Source organism: Fundulus heteroclitus, unplaced genomic scaffold, assembly GCF_011125445.2.
Source record: "Fundulus heteroclitus isolate FHET01 unplaced genomic scaffold, MU-UCD_Fhet_4.1 scaffold_95, whole genome shotgun sequence".
Classification (NCBI taxonomy): Eukaryota; Metazoa; Chordata; class Actinopteri; order Cyprinodontiformes; family Fundulidae; genus Fundulus; species Fundulus heteroclitus.
In genome coordinates, this window is record NW_023397417.1 from 872,065 (window position 1) to 891,514 (window position 19,450).

The 19,450-nt window shown below is 38.7% G+C and overlaps 1 protein-coding gene and 1 long non-coding RNA gene across 2 annotated transcripts in view; both read left to right on the forward strand.

The window, feature by feature from the left end:
- LOC118562518 overlaps nt 1–19,450 on the forward strand; it is a gene marked incomplete in the record, with an annotated part of 354,708 nt that overhangs the window by 269,871 nt on the left and 65,387 nt on the right.
- On the forward strand, nt 1,233–6,300 carry LOC105920675. The gene is made up of 4 exons (XR_002427383.2): nt 1,233–1,321; nt 4,775–5,014; nt 5,241–5,267; nt 5,356–6,300. It is a non-coding gene; the product is annotated as an uncharacterized LOC105920675 (long non-coding RNA).

A 19,450-nucleotide genomic window follows, 5' to 3' on the forward strand; every position in this document is an offset into this window, starting at 1 on the left:
AGTAATGTGTAAAGTGGAGTTGCAAGCTTCATACTACTGCAGTAGTAATGTGTAAAGTGTAGTTGCAAGCTTCATACTACTGCAATAGTAATGTGTAAAGTGGAGTTGCAAGCTTCATACTACTGCAGTAGTAATGTGTAATGTGGAGTTGCAAGCTTCATACTACTGCAGTAGTAATGTGTAAAGTGGAGTTGCAAGCTTCATACTACTGCAGTAGTAATGTGTAAAGTGAAGTTGCAAGCTTCATACTACTGCAATAGTAATGTGTAAAGTGGAGTTGCAAGCTTCATGCTACTGCAGTAGTAATGTGCAAAGTGGAGTTGCAAGCTTCATGCTACTGCAGTAGTAATGTGTAAAGTGTAGTTGCAAGCTTCATACTACTGCAATAGTAATGTGTAAAGTGGCGTTGCAAGCTTCATACTAATGCAGTAGTAATGAGTAATGTGGAGTTGCAAGCTTGCAACTCCACATTAGTCGTGACTATTTGAATTGAGAAAGCCTCCGGGATAGGAAGCTAAATGTCTTCAAACTTCGGAAAAAAGTCCAGTTGTTTTGTTTTTTACTTTTTTGGAATGACCATGACCTGGATGACTGAGAATTTTCCCCAGCATACCATGTTTTTGTCCTTGTGGTCATTTCCTTATCTAAATATAAAGGATGTATGGATTAGTTAAAAAACAAAAAGGAAAAAAAAGTCTTGTTCTTTAAAAGGTATCATTTAAATCATGTTTTTCTATGAGCCGATAAAGAATAAAACGTATAATTGTAAATCCAACATCAGCTGTAGTTTTGTTGATGTTGTTTCATTTTCTCACCTGATGGTGGTTTAGGTTTTTGTATTAGGAATTGTCACTGTGATGGACTGGGGGGCACAGAGATATACACCAATACAAAAACCCCAGCACAAAACCCCTGAGAGTAATCCACTTAAATGCAGAGAAAAAAACGATAAATTCTGCATTTATCTTTAGACTATGCAGTAAGAGCTCTGTTTGATAGTTTTAACAAGCTAATTTATCAATTTAAAAATAGCTAATCTGACTTTTCATGTCTTACAATGCAGATGTTAAATCTAACCTCATCTTCTGTTTACTATATAAATCAAAAGCAACTAAAAGTTTATTTTCAAAACTTTCTATCAGCACTGCAGCTTCATGTAAATTTATTGGAGCAATTTAATTTTTTTTCTAAATTTATTAGTTGTTGTTTTTTTTTGTTTGTTTCAGGTGCTTCGTGTTTTTGTCAAAGGAGTCAGGTGAGATGTAGCACTGTGATGCGCTTGATGTCTGGGGTAAAGGAACTACTGTTACTGTTGAACCAGGTAGGATCATTTGAAAATTTACTATTCTTCATTGCTGGTATTGGTGGGGATTTCTATTTCGTTTTTGATTGACCCTGTTTTAATATCTTGCCGATAACAGGAAAAATAGTTTGGTACTTACTTAGAATAGGTGATATACTTCTGCACTTTTGTTAAATGCACAATATTAGTTCTTCTAATATTTAAAATATACATTGTTCTCAAAACCCACAAATCTATCTGGGAATGACAGTTTGCTGAAAAATCAGTTTAATGACAGAACCGTTTGTGAATGAACTGCAGCATAAACCTTCATGTTTTGACATGGATTCGGTGTGGCCTTCATACCACAGTAACAAATGTCCTTTGTTCAGTAGCAACTTAAGATAAAAAAATATGATCATTATTTCAAAATAACTCCAAAACAAGCATCAAACTTGTAAAATCCCGGAAGATCACGGTGAAGTTTTCCTTTTAATCGTTATTTTCAGAAGCTGCTGGGAGCTGTTCAGTCAATACGGGTGTTTATATATATATATATATATATATATATATATATATATATATATATATATATATATATATATATATATTTATTTATTTATTTGTAGCTTATTCAATTGCCTCTTATTTTTTAGAACAACGGATAAATGTTTTTTTTTCCCCGAAAATGGTTTAGGTTTCAGATTATGAAAAAAAACAAAAAACATATATTTTTTTTCAATTTATTTATAGCCTCTTCAGTTGCAGCTTATCTTTTAGAACAACGGATAAATGTTTTTTTTTTTTTTTTCCCAAAAAAGATTTAGGTTTCAGATAATGAAAAAACGTAATGAAAAAAATGTGTGGATTTTTATTTATTTATTCTCTGTGTTACTCAAAACATCGGTGAGTTTTGAGCAGCATGAAACATTTGTATCGTATTTCGTACACAAGCAAATTAAGAAACCGAAAATGCATCATAGAAAATATATCGTGCTGCAGTGACAAATGCAAAATCCCACTCTAATGTTTTGGAGCTGTTTAGACATTTATTAAAACGGACTTCGGTGATCCTTTGGTCCGGTTGTTCCTGCTTTGTGAATTAGTTCGGCCATAAACAGTGTTTCTATTTCCCTAGGTCCTCACATGATTAATAAAACAGCTGATTAATTGGTTCCAGTATTTAGAAGCGCGTCTTATTAAAGCTAAATCCGTTTCCTCTTCTGCGCGCATCTTTGGCTGCCACTGATATAACTGCATTCCCACCGGATTGAACTGGAAAACTAGAGTAACCAAACATTTAGTGGAGAGCACATTTGCTTCAGTCGAAGGAGAGTGGCAACGAAATAAAACAAACAATCTTCTCTCTCCCGTCAAATGTCTTCGTCTCTGTTTTTTTTTTTCTTTCTTTTTTTTCTTTTACTGTAACGTTCTTCTGATCAAACCTAATGCAGCTGTAGCGCAGCGCAGTAGCAGCGCAGAGATCCAAATGTCTCCCGGCTAGAAAAAGCCAAGAGCCCTCTACAGCTTCCCTCCACAGATCTGCTCCGCAGCTGCAGATATTCTCACATCGAAGTAAACTACATTTTGACAAGTTGCTCTCGCTCGTTGAGATCCTGCAGAAAGTTATTTAAATGTGACCTTAAACCAAAAGTCTGTCTGCGTGAATGGACTTATTATTATTATTATTATTATTATTATTATTATTATTATTATTATTATTATTATTATTATTATTATTATTATTATTATTATTATTATTATTATTATATATTTTTTTGACAAAAAGCTAAAGCTCAAGTTTCGCCAACTTCTGTTCACATTTTCGCGTCGTTCTCTATAGAGAAAGGATGGAATACTTTTATTAAATCAAATATTATATGTCACTCAGAAAGTGACATGTTAGGAATCGTTCGGGTGTTACACCATATTCTGTGACCGCCGAAATTTGTGTCGGTTTTATTCTGTGAGGCGGTGCTGCTTTTTCATAGCTTGACTCGGCCTAAAGTAGAAGATGTTGCGCACAAAGTGACGCCAGCAATGCGAACATAAAAATGAACCTAAAATGTATCTCAGAAAATATCTAAAAATGTCAGTTACGGTGCCAGAGTTTTTGTCATAAACCTCCAAACCACTACTAATAATAATCATTACGTCACGGGTTAATATAATTTACGCAGTAAAAAGCCTCCGGAAAACCGTTTGGTTAAAATACTTATTATTTTACATTACATTACAGTGCGGTCCCAATATATGGTAGCAGCTGTGATATTCTGGGACGTCTATATTTCTATAATAATCATAATGGCACTGGAACTTTTTTTTTTGTGACAAAAACATTGAACCGGACATTAATTAACATTTTTATGTTCACATTGCTGGCGTAACATTTGGTGTAACATGTTCTACTGTAGGCCAAGCCACGCTATGAAAACGCAACAGCACCTCCCAGAGTTACAGAATCTAGTGTAACACCGGCATAAGAAAATAGTTCTGGCTTTGACAGCCTTAAAGCGATGGGTCACATTCTCCCTCTCTCTGCAATCACCTCGTTTATATACAGTGATGTTCAATAAATTAAAATACGATTTTCTAAAAGGCTTGTTTGTCAGACTAAAAGTACCTATTGTGGAAATATTAAACATCCTTATCATTAAAGCCACATTTTGCATGAACATTGCTGCTTTTTTATTGGTCTGATGCAATATTCTGATTTTAAATGCTGTGTTTTTTAATAGCTGCAGATGTGGAAAAATCATAATTAACACAAATAAAGGCTTTAAAACGTCAACAGTCTGTGGTAATCCGTATATGTTTCTGTTAGTGAATTAAGTTACTTAGACAAATAATATTCTAATTTACTAAATATGACTCTATAAGCTACAGTGCAAAACCAAGATGAAATTCTGGCCATTTAAAATTACCTAGAAATATGTAGCCATTGATTAACAAATAGAAAATTCCTTACATTTCTACTTAGAGGCTTTCTGTAAAAAAAAAACAAAACAAAAAAAAACAAAAACAAAAAAAACAAGGGTAGGATGACATAACATCATAAGCTAGAGGCGTTTTCAAATGCAAGTTTGAAATGTTTGCCGTCATAAATACTAGTCATCTCTTCTATTTAAATCATAGATATATTTTCTGGGAATAGGTTGACTTATTATAGATTTTGAAGTTTAAATATATGCTATATGTTTATACATTTTGGATGTTTAAATGTGTATATGTTTAAGTCTTTGAGTGATTTATTTATTTTTAGTAAACAGCATTGTATCGCATATTAAAAGAATAACATTTTCATAGTTTTGCAATATTTAAATCTTAAATATATTTCAATATATTTAAATATTTAAAAATTTAAATATTTCAATCTTAAAGCTTTATAAAACTAAACTTTTAGTATTTATTATTATTATTATTTAATTCCTGTTATTAAAACTCTCCCCTGAGGGGATCCAAGTAGATCTGATTCTCTTTGTTCCTTTACAGATGGTACCGATGTGACTTCAGCCCTGTCTGTCGTGAGGCCCCAGAAAGGCAAAACCGAGAACTCAGATGAACTTGACTCAGGTGTCTGTCTGGTCACTGACCCCCATACAAAGCGTGATCAGGTCAACAACCGCACCGTTGATCCTGTTCCGTCTCAGATCACCTACACCTCTGTTACATCAAGCAACAAAAACAGCCACTCCTGTGAGACGGACGGGACCATTGACAACAACGAAGCTGGTATAAAACTCACAGATTTATTTCAAAGTTTTGATTGAACTCTTTGTTTCAGACAGCTTGATATGATAATAAAAATCTATGATTAAATAATTTAATTGTGACATTAAACGTAACAGCAAAGCTGAATAAGCTGAGAGTTTTTGTCAGATATGTCTCCACAGAGAGATCGGCGGGGAATCTGTGAGAGTTTTCATTATCTTTGATGTTTTATTCTGTCTCCTAACAGATGATGCATGTAGGGACATTCATCCAGGTAAGTCTGAACACTTCCTGTCACGTTGATCCCTGCAGTCAGCGGTTAGTGTTCAATTGAGTCTAAACTCTGTTTGTCTGGTGTACAGAAAAAGCCAAGCTGAACTTCTACCTGCTGGTGATGAACGGAGTCCGAGTGGTGTTCACCAAAGCTCTGGCCTTCAGCACCGTCCTGACCATAAGAGGGCTGCTCTTCTGAAAACAAACCACACGGAGAACAAAAGTGGAGAGAATGAGATTTAAAGTTAGAATGTTCGTATAATTTAATCTTTGTTTTCAAGAAGATTTTGGCTCTGATGATATGATTTTGGAGCTTGTTGCAGGCATGCTAAAACTGCAAGAAATAAATTAAACACTTTATCTATCACAATGATCAGAGCACCAACAGAGGCCTTCTCCTCTAAAACTGAATGTGTTTCTAAAGACCAGAAACTAGATAAAAATGATTTGACAAGAAAATACAAAATAAAGTCTAAAACATTTAAATTAGGTTGTTTTGCTTTTATAATGCACACATCTTGATCCATATTAAAATTCAACTCAAAGAGAGAAACATTGTGAAATGCACATTTATTTACACTTGTGTGAAAGATAAGTGAAAATGCATGTCACTCACAGTCTAATAAAATATTTAATAGGCAAATAACAACATAAGTAAATAATGAAGCACAACTACCCCTTTTTGAGTTCATTGTACCTTTTTTCAAACATCTTCTTTAATTAAACAATACAAATTGTCTGTGTATTTTTACTGTAAATATCTGTTGCTAAAATATTTTATATATGACAATTACATTCATGTTTAATTTTTTCTTCTTCATGGGCTTCCTCAGTTCTGTGTTTTATGCTTCAAGACCTACAACTGAAACATCAAATCGTTCTGTATTACTTTTCCATCTATGACATTATAAAAGTGCTGTTTTTACGTTTTAATTCTCAAAAATTCTTACTTTCACTTTTGTATGCTTTTTGTGTATTTGCTGAATTTATGGAAGAATTGCTGTCTTGTTTGAATATTAAAGAATAAATAATCAACACATGCAGTGTAATGTCTATGGTGTCACTTTAAGTTTGTTTTTTGGCATGTGCAAAAGCAGAAAGGTATGACCTGGGATGCAATCAAAATATAGTAGTGAGATTATAAAACCCCAGGGTTATAAATCAATTTCACATTTGAATTCAGACGCCATAAATGAAAAACATAGTAATCAGATGCATAATTATGATAATTATAAAACCACTAGATGCACAAGAAGTAAAACTGAATAAACTAATTAAATGCACAAAACAAATACTAATATTAATAATCAAACTATGAGATACAGGAGAAAAGTTAAATAACATAAAAGTTATAGTAATTTAAACCATCTATGGTAAACAAAAAATAAATGATAATAAATGAAATTAAAAACTATATTACCATATAAAAAAACATATGACAGTACTTCCCATGATTATTAATAATTTCAACAGCAACATGATAATAAAACCTAGACAGTAGAAATGTTGCTGAAGAAGTCAGCACAAAACTATGATAGATACTAAACAGCCACAAACGTCAATTTAAACCAAGACTCAGTGGGAGATAGTTTGCTTTTAATCATGCAAATAATTGTGATTAAACAAATTGATTACATTGCATCAAACAAACCCCAAATAAACAAAACTTTAAATTGGAATGGTGAATGGAAATAAATAAATAAGCAATTAGGTTTATTAGGTTATTATGTTATAATTAGGTTATAATATGTAAATTATCTTGAATGATCTTATCTAACCTTCAGTATTTTAGCTTGGTCACTTTGCTGTGTTAGATTTAAAAAGTTAAAAATATATATATTTAGTCTGTTTTCTAGTAACCCTGCAGAACAAGGAGCTCCTCAGGGTTCGGTACTGTGAGCTCTGTTTATTGAGCTCAATTAAAGGTCTGTTTCAGTCGATAAGGGTCTTCTTGGGTGACTTTTTTTTTTTTTTTCATTTTTTCTGTGAAACTGAAGTAACAGTGAAATTCTCACCAGTAATTCTCGCCAGAGCGGCATCTGTTGAAACCACATTTAAACAGGAAATTAAAGCGGGAGATGCAAATCTGACTGAAACCGTCAGCTGCTCGGTTTCACGTCAACAGGGTACGCTTTGGTTAACCTCAGACGTGGTTGTTTTTTCCGTTCACACAATCTTTATATACATATTTGCATGATTAAATCTTTGCTTGTAATGAGTCATTGTACAATGAGGCATTCTGATAAAACATTAGGCAGCGGCAATAACCCTTTTGAAGTTTGTGTAACTTAGTTAATGCAATCACGCAAAGCAGATGTTAAACAATCAACACAGGAAAAAGGTTCAAAACAAAAACAATGTTTTCTTGAGCTGCTGCATTCAAAAAGGAAGAGAAAAAACCCTAACAGAGTTCTTTCTTTTCATGTCTGTTGAGCAATTGCAGGTGTGAACTGTCGTGCCTGTAAATCACATAACACGTATAGTTCTTGGCTGGTATATCAGTTTTAACAATAAAAAGGTAGTTTATTGTGTATTTGTCCATACATTTAAAAAGACACATTTTAAATAAAAGTTTTATTTGCTCTGGGAAAAGGCTTCCAAACCAACTTGGCCCTGTATGAAAATGCTAATTGACTAACTGGGACTAAGCACTTTCTTTTATTAAATTTCCACAAACAACACTTCAGTCTTTTTACTAGCAAGATTGATTAAATTATAATATTAAATTAGATATTAAAGAAATGACTTAAATGGAATGGGTCTGTCAACAAGAAGACAGGCTAATGATGGCAAAGAGCAACAAATCATGCTCGAATCTAAAGACATTTAAGAACAGATGACAAAGAAAAACACAAACAATCAGTGTTGAAAGTCATTTTAAGGCTTTGTGGCTACAGGGAATTAACCATTATCCACAAACGGACAAACTCAGAGGAGAGGACCTTTTTTAGTGCATTTGCCCGGCAAAATATACTCAAAGAGTACATTAGCACTCACCAAGGTGGACATAAATAACCCAGAATATCTAAAGCACTGCTGACTTTACTTGCCTCAGTTAAGGTCAGTGTTCATGATTCAATGACAAAGAGACTGGGCAAATATAAGTAGGAGAGTCTTGAGAGACCCGAGGCCTGTCTCATAACTCCCCCATCTTGATGGTCCGCACAAATTCTGGCAAAACATTCTGTAGACGGATGAGAGAAAAGTGTAATTTGCAGAGGAAGTACATCCCAGCACAACAGGAATAAAAATTGCAGAGCATTTATTTTATTGTCGGAGCCATGTATTCTTGCCTCTACCTGAAAATCCTGGACGAAAATGTCAAAACAACAGCAGGATGATAGTCACCATTGGGTCCACTCTTACAAGGCTCAAAAGAATTCCAGATTTAAATTCAATGGAATGCTATATCATGACATTAAAATGGCCATTCCTGCTTAAAAATCTTCCAGTGTGGCCAAATGAAAACAATTGCAAAGAAAAGTGTGCCAATACTCCTTCACAGTGCTTTAAAAGATTCCTTAAAGGTGCATAGCAATGTTTTTTGACTTTTTTATTTATTTATACATCAGCAACTCAGTCTGGTTGCATACAATGTTTTTATGAAAGATTATCACATCCTGCTCGTGTATTAGCTGTTATTTTGGTGTTTTATGCTTTGTTTTTGCTCAATTTGTTAGTAAATAAAGCCTTTCCTGTTTATTTACAATATTAACGGAAGTATGTACTGTGCATGAGCAGTGGGAGTTAAAACAAAGAAGCGGCTAACGGACATTTGCTGTCGGGCAATATATCTTGATTTTATCAGACTTAGTTGCATCTCCCAGCGAAACAATGAAGAATGGTCCAAGATCCAGTGAAAAAAGGTGCAAAAAAAAAATTCCAATATTGTAAAGACAGTATGAACTTTGGTGTTCACTGACGCGGACGCTAAACCTGCCGAGGCACAGATGTGACCGCATAATTGATTGACGTGAATAAATGTTCTGATATGAGGCTCTCTAATTCTGTTAAAATCTTAAATAAACACAGCAGCTTAAACCTATAGCAGCATAACCAGAGAGATAGCTCAGGATGACCTAAGCCATTATAACTGGAAGCTTTGTCAAAAAGGAATGTTTTTAAGCTTAGTCTTGAAAGTAGACAGGGTGTCTGCCTCACCCTGCCTTCACCCAGGAAGAAGAAGTTTCACAGATGGAATTCCCACGTCAATATAGAGCTGCAATATAGGTGCAGCAGTTCTGTTCATCTTTGCCTAAAGCTATAGGGCCAGAGAATGTCTTGCTCTTGCGAGTAAAGGAATCTATCTTTGAAAAAAACCTCAGTTTCATAATCAGTACAGTCTGCTGTTCGTGTACCTGGGGACTGTACAGCAGCTAAAACTAAGACCAGCCGCTTGTAACCTGGCTGTCTGAGCTCCTGTAGAAAAAAATCAGATTGAACTATATTATAGATTCATGCACATCTTACAAAGATTCACTAAAGTACAGGTTTGACCCCAATGTAGACACCTCCAGAAAAACTGTGTCTCTATATGGATAAAATACAGCCTGGTGGCTCTGCTGTGCAAGAAACCAATACCAGCATAAGCGACTGTAGTTTGTCCAAATAGAAGAAAAAAAATCTAATCCTATTAACATAAAGGTACCAGAGGAGGCGCTCTCACACAAGTAATGAGATCTTAAAATTTGAGTGTTTAAAAGTAGGAAACATAGAATCTAGGTTGAGTTGAAACCATACATCATTAATTAATTGTGATACAAATATTTGTTTTCTAGGATATACTAAAAAAATTGGTTTTTCAACATGAGATAACATTTTATGACAGTTAAAAGTTTTCTAATGACGGAAAAAGTGTAAGATGAATAGAAATAAAAAAAACACATTTAGGTAATAAATAAAATATAGTTTTTGTGTATTTTTCCCCTGGGCCTCCTCCCGGTGGGACGTGCCCAGAACACCTCACCAGGGAGGCGTCCAGGAGGCATCCTGACCAGATGCCCGAGCCACCTCAACTGGCTCCTCTCGACGTGGAGGAGCAGCGGCTCTACTCTGAGTCCTCCCCGGATGACTGAGCTCCTCACCCTATCTCTAATGGAGAGCCCAGACACACTACGGAGAAAACTCATTTCAGCCGCTTGTATCCGGGATCTCGTTCTTTCGGTCACGACCCAAAGCTCGTGACCAAAGATGAGGGTAGGAACGTAGATCGACCGGTAAATCGAGAGCTTCGCCTTTTGGCTCAGCTCTCTCTTTACCACAATGGATCGGTACAGCGCCCGCTTCACAGCAGACGCTGCACCAATCCGCCTGTCGATCTCCCGCTCCATCTTCCCCTCATTCGTGAACAAGACCCCAAGATACTTGAACTCCTCCACTAGGGGCAGCACATTCTCCCCAACCCGGAGAAGGCACTCTACCCTTTTCCGTTTCAAGACCATGGTCTCGGATTTGGAGGCACTGATTTTCATCCCGGCCGCTTCGCACTCGGCTGCGAACCGCTCCAGTGAGAGCTGTAGATCATTGTGTTCCATCTTCTTATTTCTATATTTTACACAGAAAACCTTTGTATGTAATCAGTGTGATCTACTGCCGTAAAAACCCATTATGTCGTAGAATGTGACTCGGCCTCTTTAAAAAAAAGAACTGCTGTTTTAACTGCTGTATGCAATGAAATTCTGTTTTGTATGCACTCTGTACGTACAAAATGACAATAAAGTTTGTCTAAGACTTTTTTCAGAAACTTTCAGATTAAATTTTCTGACCTCTTGGCTGCCACAGAACAAACAGCACATTATAGCACAATGAAGAACAGATCAGGATTTTTCCTTAGCATCCTTGCACAAATGCCCTTGCACAACCCAATTCTGCACATTCAATGGTTTGTATACTGTGACCATCTCCTTTATATAGTGTATTTTAAATCTATGTTCACTTTTAAATCTCTGCCGTACCTAAAACTGTAATCTAACTTTTACTGCAATTTACAAAGCTGTATGCAACGAAATTTCATTCTGTACGCACTCTGTGCATACAAAATGACAAATAAAGTTGTCTAAGTCTAAGTCCTTCTCTTCATCTGCATGGCAGGCGAGACAGAGCAGATGAGTTTCAATCTAACTTTATAAAAGTGCTTGCTAAAAGAACATCAAATTTAAATTGTCTTTACAGGTGCTGATGGGCAGGCGCTGACCCAATCTGGACCAATGGTTAAAAGACCCGGAGAATCTCACAAACTAACCTCTACATTCTCTGGATTCACATTTAGTGCCCAGTATATAGCTTGGCTCAGACAGGCTCCTGGAAAAGGACTGGAGTGGATTGCTTACATCACTACTAGCAGTGACACATACTACTCCCAGTCAGATCAAGGCTGGTTTATAGTGTCCAGAGACAACAGAAAACAGCAGCTGTATCTGCAGATGAACAGCCTGAGAACAGAAGATTCTGCAGTTTATTATTGTGCTTGAGAGTCACAGTGACTGAAATGGATCCAGAGGCTTCACAAAATCTCCCAGTTCTTTTAAATGTATATGACGGAAGCCTTACTGTGACAGTGAGAAAATCTGGTTGCACAGGACATTAACAAGGATACACTAGCACTACTGAACTACAGAAGATATGATTTGTGTAGCTTTTATGCACTTTCTGAACCACAGTCAAAGATGGGAAACAAACATATGACTCAGATGTTCTAATTTTTTACATTCCTTTTATGAAAAGGCCTAGAAAGGTTCAAGGATTTCCTGTGTGTTGCAGGGAATTTTGTTCATGATAAATATACTGAAAGGCATCGGTTTATGGCTACATAAAGCTAAACTGTCTGACACGTCCTAGTATTATGGCTCAAATCTGCTGAGCGTTCAGGGAACTTCTACCCATCAATCTCATCCATCACTTGGGCTATCAGAAAGCTCCAGCTTTAGAATGATTAACACATATTGTTTATCCTTTCTTTTAAATACCTGTACCTCTTTAAAAAATGTTTTTTTTTTTTTTTACATTCATCAGCAACTCTAGCAAAACCACAGGAGTCTGTCCCTACCAGTAACAGGATAAAACAATATGCTATCTATCTATCTATCTATCTATCTATCTATCTATCTATCTATCTATCTATCTATCTATCTATCTATCTATCTATCTATCTATCTATCTATCTATCTATCTATCTATCTATCTATCTATCTATCTGTCTGTCTGTCTGTCTCTGTCTGACTGTCGCAATTCTTAAAATTTCAAATGCTGTTTGTACAGATGGCCAAACACTGACTCTGAATCAGTGGTTTAAAAGGCCTGGCGAAATCCACAGACCTCTTTGTGTATTCGTATTCTTCAGGGTTCATTAACACTCCTTATATTGTTAGGACCTGACAGGAGGCTGAAAAAAAGACTAGAATAGATTGCTTACTTCGGCCATATCACCCTCTAATCTCAGTCAGTTCAAGGTTAGTTTTTCATCTTCAGAGGCAATAGGAGACAGGTGGTTATTTGCTAAATCTTTAATCTGCAAAGTGATCGCCCTGCTGTTTATTATTGTGCTCGACAACCACAGTGAGTAAAGGTGAGTAAATTTTCACCAGAAAATTATGATTACGATTAGTATTCAGTGTAGTAAGGCATCATCTATATAAGGTTTAATTAGATAAAATAAAATATGGTGTAAAAAGAATTGAATATTTATTTAAAGGCATCAAGTTTTTAATGCTTTTTCAATAGTTGCCAAAAAGATTCAATAAGTCTGATAAAATCAAGATATATTGCCCGACAGCAAATCTGATTTCATATTGGTTATTTAAGTATTTGACAGAGAAGCGGCAGCTTGAGGTTCAGTGTTTTTTAAAGTACACCTTGAGACTGAAACTCTCAATTTATGATTAGCAGCCAGCTGCTTAAACTTCCTCATTTATTTGCAAGCTCGTTTTTAACCTACAGAGGGCAGACAAAGGCTGAGCTTGCTTCTCTTTAGTGTGTCAGTAGTTTAAAGAGGTAATCTCTACGTGAAACATGAAAACTAAATAAGGGGGAAAAAACATATAAAACACAACAGTTAAGCCCTAGTTTAGAGTTACAAAAATGACAAAACAAGAGATCTTTCTATTCAAGCACATTTATTTTTAGGATTATTTTACAGCTATAGAGAGCGGCTAAACTTGTAAAAGCAATCAGTTAATTTATTGTAAGCTTCAGAAAACTTAATTGTGCAGATTCATTTTAGTTGTAACCATTTAAACCCTTAATTGTGAATCTCATTTGATATCAACTGTAGCTTTCTATGCATGCTTAACGCAAGAGCTGATCATTTGATGAAATTGTTAAAAATGTTCCCTTTCATTTATCAGTCAGTTAAAAAAAATGTTACCCTTAGAATAAGTTAAAAAAAAAAACCTGCACAGTTAAAAAATAAAAAAACAGCCAGTTACTTCAAAAAAGGGTGTAAAACACCATTTAAGCTCTTAAGAAGATCTTTCAAGGGCAGTGAAAACCTTTGTAACAAGCATACACTAAAATAAAAAAATAAGACACAAACGTTGACTTTAGCTGAGATGTAAAAAACCTGACAGACCACCAGGAAAAACTCAATTTGGAACATTCTCGATCAATAAGGTCGGTAATGTTATTCTCTGATATCACTGAAACAATCCATTTGCCCTCATGAACAGCTTGTCTATGAAACTGAAGATGGACTCACCTTAATAAATTTAAACATGTTTAAGTTTGATCTCAGTCAAATGTAATGGCTGACCACCTGTGAAGTTAGTCTGGAGTGCTGGCTTCTCCTTGGGGGAGGAGTTTATGCAAAATGTTAAATGCTTTTTAACTCAAGAGCACAACATAGAGAACTGTAAAAACACACACTGTAGTTTAGCAGGATGGACTGTAGAATAGGGATGCTGGTTGCAGTAGCACTCTGTTGGACAGGTAAAGAGAATCACTGAAGAAGTTTTAGTTTTCTTTAGATTTTTATCAAACCTCCAACATAATTTTTTACCCGGAAATTTGTCATGAATGGCACATATTTTCATTAATCTATTTAATAATTTACGTCTTTTTGACAGGTATTGATGGTCAGACTCTGACAGAATCTGAACCAGCGGTTAAAAAGCCAGGAGAGTCTCACAAACTGACCTGTACAACATCTGGACTCTCATTCAGCAGCCACTGGATGGCCTGGATCAGACAGGCTCCTGGGAAAGGACTGGAATGGATTGCAATTATTGAGTATGACAGTGATAGAAAGTTTTATTCTCAGTCAGTCCAAGGCCGGTTTACCATCTCCAGAGACAATGGCAGAGAGCAGCTGTATCTGCAGATGAACAGCCTAAAAACAGAAGATTCAGCTGTTTATTATTGCGCACGAAGAGACACAGTGACTGAGTTTTACTGCAGAACTGTACAAAAAATACAGCACTTTACTTATTAGATGATTTTCTGTCTGTACTCCAGTAAAGAACGTTATCATGTACAATACATGCACCGTGTTCTTTGTATTCTTATGTATTTGAACTTGTAATGGTGATCAATACAAACCTATCACTTTTTATAAAACACAACATGACCTCATAAAATATAGAAAAAAGATACCACTGTGGAACAATTACATCTGATGTTTATTAACAGTAACTAAAACACTGTAATGTTCATCCAATTTAATAAATTAAACACTAACTTTTGGCACCTTGGTTTTGCCTGAGAAGAATAATGATCAAAATGTATTACTATAACATTCAAACTAGTGCAAATTAATTTAACTGTTTATCTCCTTCACAAAATAAATAACATGGATTCCCAGTTCAAATGTTGACTCTGGCCTCAATTTGTAAAATTTGTCTGTTCTCATGCATGCAATTCAACCCACAGTCCAGAACCATGAATGTAAGAGTTGACTTTTATGAACCTCTAAAGTGGAGGTGATTGGATCAGCTCTTCTAACTCAATGAGCTAAACTGCTTCACCCCAGTGAACAAGAGGGTGGCCTCCCTCCACATACGTGTGGGGGGACGGGTTCTGACTGTTGTTTGTGCTTATGTGCCAAACAGCAGTTCAGATTACCCACCCTTTTTGGAGTCCTTGGAGGGGGTACTGAAGAGTGCCCCTCCTGGGGACTCCCTTGTTTTGCTGGGGGACTTCAACGCTCACGGGCAACGACAATGAGACCTGGAGGGGCGTGGTTGGGAGGAACGGCCCACCTGATCTGAACTTGAGTGTTGTTGGACTTCTGTACTCGTCATGGATTGTCCATAACGAACACCATGTTCAAGCATAAGGGTGTCCATTTGTGCTCTTGGCATCAGTACAGCCTAGGCTGTGGTTCAATGATCGACTTTGTTGTTGTTTCATCTGACCTGCGGCTGCATGTCTTGGACACTCGGGTGAAGAGAGAGGCGGAGCTCTCCACCGACCACTACCTGGTGGTGAGCTGGCTCCAATGGTGGGGGAGGAAGCCGGTCAGACCTGGCAGGTCCAAACGTATTGTGAGGGTTTGCTGGGAACTTCTGGCGGAGTCCCCCGTGAGACGGAGCTTTAACTCCCACCTCCGGGAGAGCTTTGAACATGTTTAAACGCGGCAGGGGACATTGAGTCTGAGTGGACCATGTTCCGCGCCTCTATTGTTGAGGCGGCTAGTCGAAGCTGTGGCCACAAGGTTGTCGGTGCATGTCACGGAAGCAACCCTTGAACACAATGGTGGACACCAGCTGTGAGGGAAGCTGTCAAGCTGAAGAAGGAGTCCTATTGGGCTTTATTGGCCAGTGGGACTCCGGAAGCAGCTGATGTGTACCCGTAGTCCAAGAGGCTGGCGGCTCGGCTGGTCCCTGAGGCAAAAACTCGGGCGTGGGAAGAGTTCAGAGAAGCCATGGATGGCTTTGATGATATTATGGTCCACTATCCGGCATCTCAGGAGAGGAAAGCAATGTAGTACCAACACTGTTTATAGTGAGGGTGGTGTGCTGCTGACCTCGACTTGGGACGTCGTGTGTGGTGGGCAGAATACTTGGAAGATCTCCTTAATCCCACCAACATATCTTCCATTGAGGAAGCAGAGCCTGAGGACTCTGGGTCGGGTTCTCCCATCCCTGGTGCTGAGGTTGCCGAGGTGGTTAAAAAGCTCCTTGGTGGCAAGGTCCCGGGATGGGACCTAGATGATGTGGGGCTGTGTTGGTTAGCGCGACTCTGCATAATTGCTGGACATCGGGGGCAGTTCCCCTGAATTCACAGACTGGGGTGGTGGTCCCCCTATTTAATAAGGGGGACCGGAGGGTGTGTTCCAATTACAGAGGAATTACTCTCTTAAGCCTCCCTGGTAAGGTCTATTACGGGGTTCTGGAAAGGAGGGTCAGCCGGATAGTCGAATCTCCGATTCAGGAAGAGCAGTGGGGTTTTCGTCATGGCTGTGGAACACTGAATCAGCTGTACACCCCCAGAGGGATCCTGGAGGGTGCATGGGAGTTTTCCCATGCAACTTCCAGGATCCCTCCAGGACCTGCATTCTGCCTGTGTTGGGTACTCCAGGAGTATGGAGTACTGGGCCCTTTAGTAAGGGCTGTTATGTCTCTGCATGACCGGTGTCAGAGCCTGGTCTACATTGCCGGCAGTAAGTCGGACTCGTTTCCAGTGAGAGTTGGACTCCGCCAAGGTTGCCCTTTGTCACCTATTCTATTCATAACTTTTATGGACAGAATGTCTAGGCACAGCCAAGGTGTTGAGGGGATCCGTTTTGGTGGCCTTAGGATTGCATCTCGGCTATTTGCGAATGATGTGGTCCTGTTGGCTTTATCAGGGCGTGATCTACAGCTCTCACTAAATTGGTTTGCAGCCGAGTGTGAATTGGCCGTGATGAGAATCAGTGCCTCCAAATCCGAGACCATGGTCTTGAGCCGGAAAAGGGTAGCGTGCCTTCTCCGGGTAGGGGAGGATGTGCTACCCCTAGTGCAGGAGTTTAAGTATCTTGGGGTCTTGTTCACTAATGAGAGGAAGATAGAGCGGGAGATTGACAGGCGGATTGGTGCGGCGTCTGCTGTGAAGTGGGCGCTGTACCGGTCCATTGTGGTGAAGAAAGAGCTTAACCAAAAGGCAAAGCTCTTGATTTACCGGTCGATCTACGTTCCTACCCTCATTTATGATCATGAGCTTTGGGTCATGACTGAAAAAACGAGATCCCGGATACAAGTGGCCGAAATAAGTTTTCTCCGTAGTCTGTCTGGGCTCTCCCTTAGAGATAGGGTGAGGAGCTCAGTCATCCGGGGGGGACTCAGAGTAGAGCCGCTGCTCCTCCACATCGAGAGGAGCAAGTTGAGATGGCTTGGACATCTGGTTAGGATGTCTCATGGACGCTTCCCTGGTGAGGTGTTCTGGGCACGTCCCACCAGGAGGAGACCCAGGGTAAGAGCCAGGACACGCTGGAGGGACCATGTTTCTCAGCGGGCCTGGGAACGCCTTGGGATTCCCCCAGAGGAGCTGGACCAAGTGGCTGGCGAGAGGGATGTCTGGGACTCCCTACTGTAGCTGCTACCCCGTGACCCGACCCCAGATAAGCGGAAGACGATGGATGGATGGATGGATGGATGGATGGATGGATGGATGGATGGATGGATGGATGGATGGATGGATGGATGGATGGATGGATGGATGGATGGATGGATAGTTTATCTTGCTGATGAAGATTCTCAGTCATCCAGGTCATGGTCATTCCAAAAAAAGTAAAAACAAAGCAACTGGACTTGTTTTCCGTAGTTGAAGATGTTTCGCTTCCTCTCCCGGAAGCTTTCTCAATTCAAAAAGTCTGGAGTAATGTGGAGTAACTAGCTTTACTTGCTAGTAACAAGCTTGTTACTCCACATTACTCCAGACTTTTTGAATTGAGAAAGCTTCCGGGAGAGGAAGCAAAACATTTTCAACTACGGAAAACAAGTCCAGTTGCTTTGTTTTTATCTTTTTTTTTGGAAAGATAGTTTATCTTCATCACTCATATAAAAGAAATCTGGGTTAACGTCAAGGACTTTCATTTTTAAGAATCATATGTGGGACAGTTGGTAGCACTGTTGCCTCACAGCAAGAAGGTCTGGATGGCATCAGCTCCAGCCTCCTTATGTGCTGTAGAGATCCACTGTGTTGCTTTGGATTGGATACATGTTCACCATGAGCCTGAAGCTTTGGAGACCCTTGAAAGGCTAGGTCTACACTATCTTTACCTCTGGGATGAGTTCCTCTTTACATCCACTGCAGTTTACTTGCCAATTTTGCAATTTTGGGACTTTCTTCTCTGGCTTAAAAGGAGTGTGCAGACAGCTGGAAGACGCCAGAGTGTTATCCCGTTGTGGTATGCCTAGGCCTTTGACCTGTCTCCTGAGCTTCGTACCTGTGAGTTTTTGAAAACCCTATTTTTTTAATCTAACCTAGTCTCCTGTCTTCTCCAGTTCGTCATGTTTTTTGGATTTACTCACCTGTGTGGTTTCGTGCTTTGAAGACCAGCTTCCTTAATCCATGCCTGCTCAGATTTTGCTCTGGCGTCTCCCCTCTTACTCACTTGGTGTTACCAAGCTGGGCGAGAGACCTCCCTCTCCTGGATTCACCCTGGTTCTCCTGTACTCACTCTGGTTCCTCCAGCTGCTCCTTCTGCCTGCCACCGCAGTGGTGCTGCTCAGGCTCCCCACCTGTGTTACATCTGCCAGCCTTCCCGTCATTCAACCATCTCCCTCCATTAGAGAGTTACGGTCACAGAACTACTCATCCCCCCCGGATAGGTCCATCCAACAAAGCGGTAAGCAGAGCAGCCTCTGGAGAGATTTTGTGCTGGTTCGATTTGTGTTTAATTATCCTCTCTCTTTCCGCAGTCATTCCCGCTCTGATGTTCCGACTTTGCCTGTTGCACATATTGTGTGCTTTTCTTTTGAGCCTAAAAATAAACATCTTAGAAACTGTTTCTGTGTTCCGTCAGTGTATGCATGTGGGCCAAACAACTAAAAAACATGACACGTGTTGTTTTTTTATTTTTCCAGTGCTTTTAATGCCCTCCAGCTGGGATTTTAGTGGAACATGCTGGAGCTGTCATTATTACAGCCTTTCCCAGCAGACACTGTACCCATCATTGTCCACCCACAGCATGTGAAGCCACTTTGGATGTGTCTCTGATAAGGTGTTTTGCAGGAGGGAACAGTGCTGTCACTGTTTTTGTTCATCATCCAC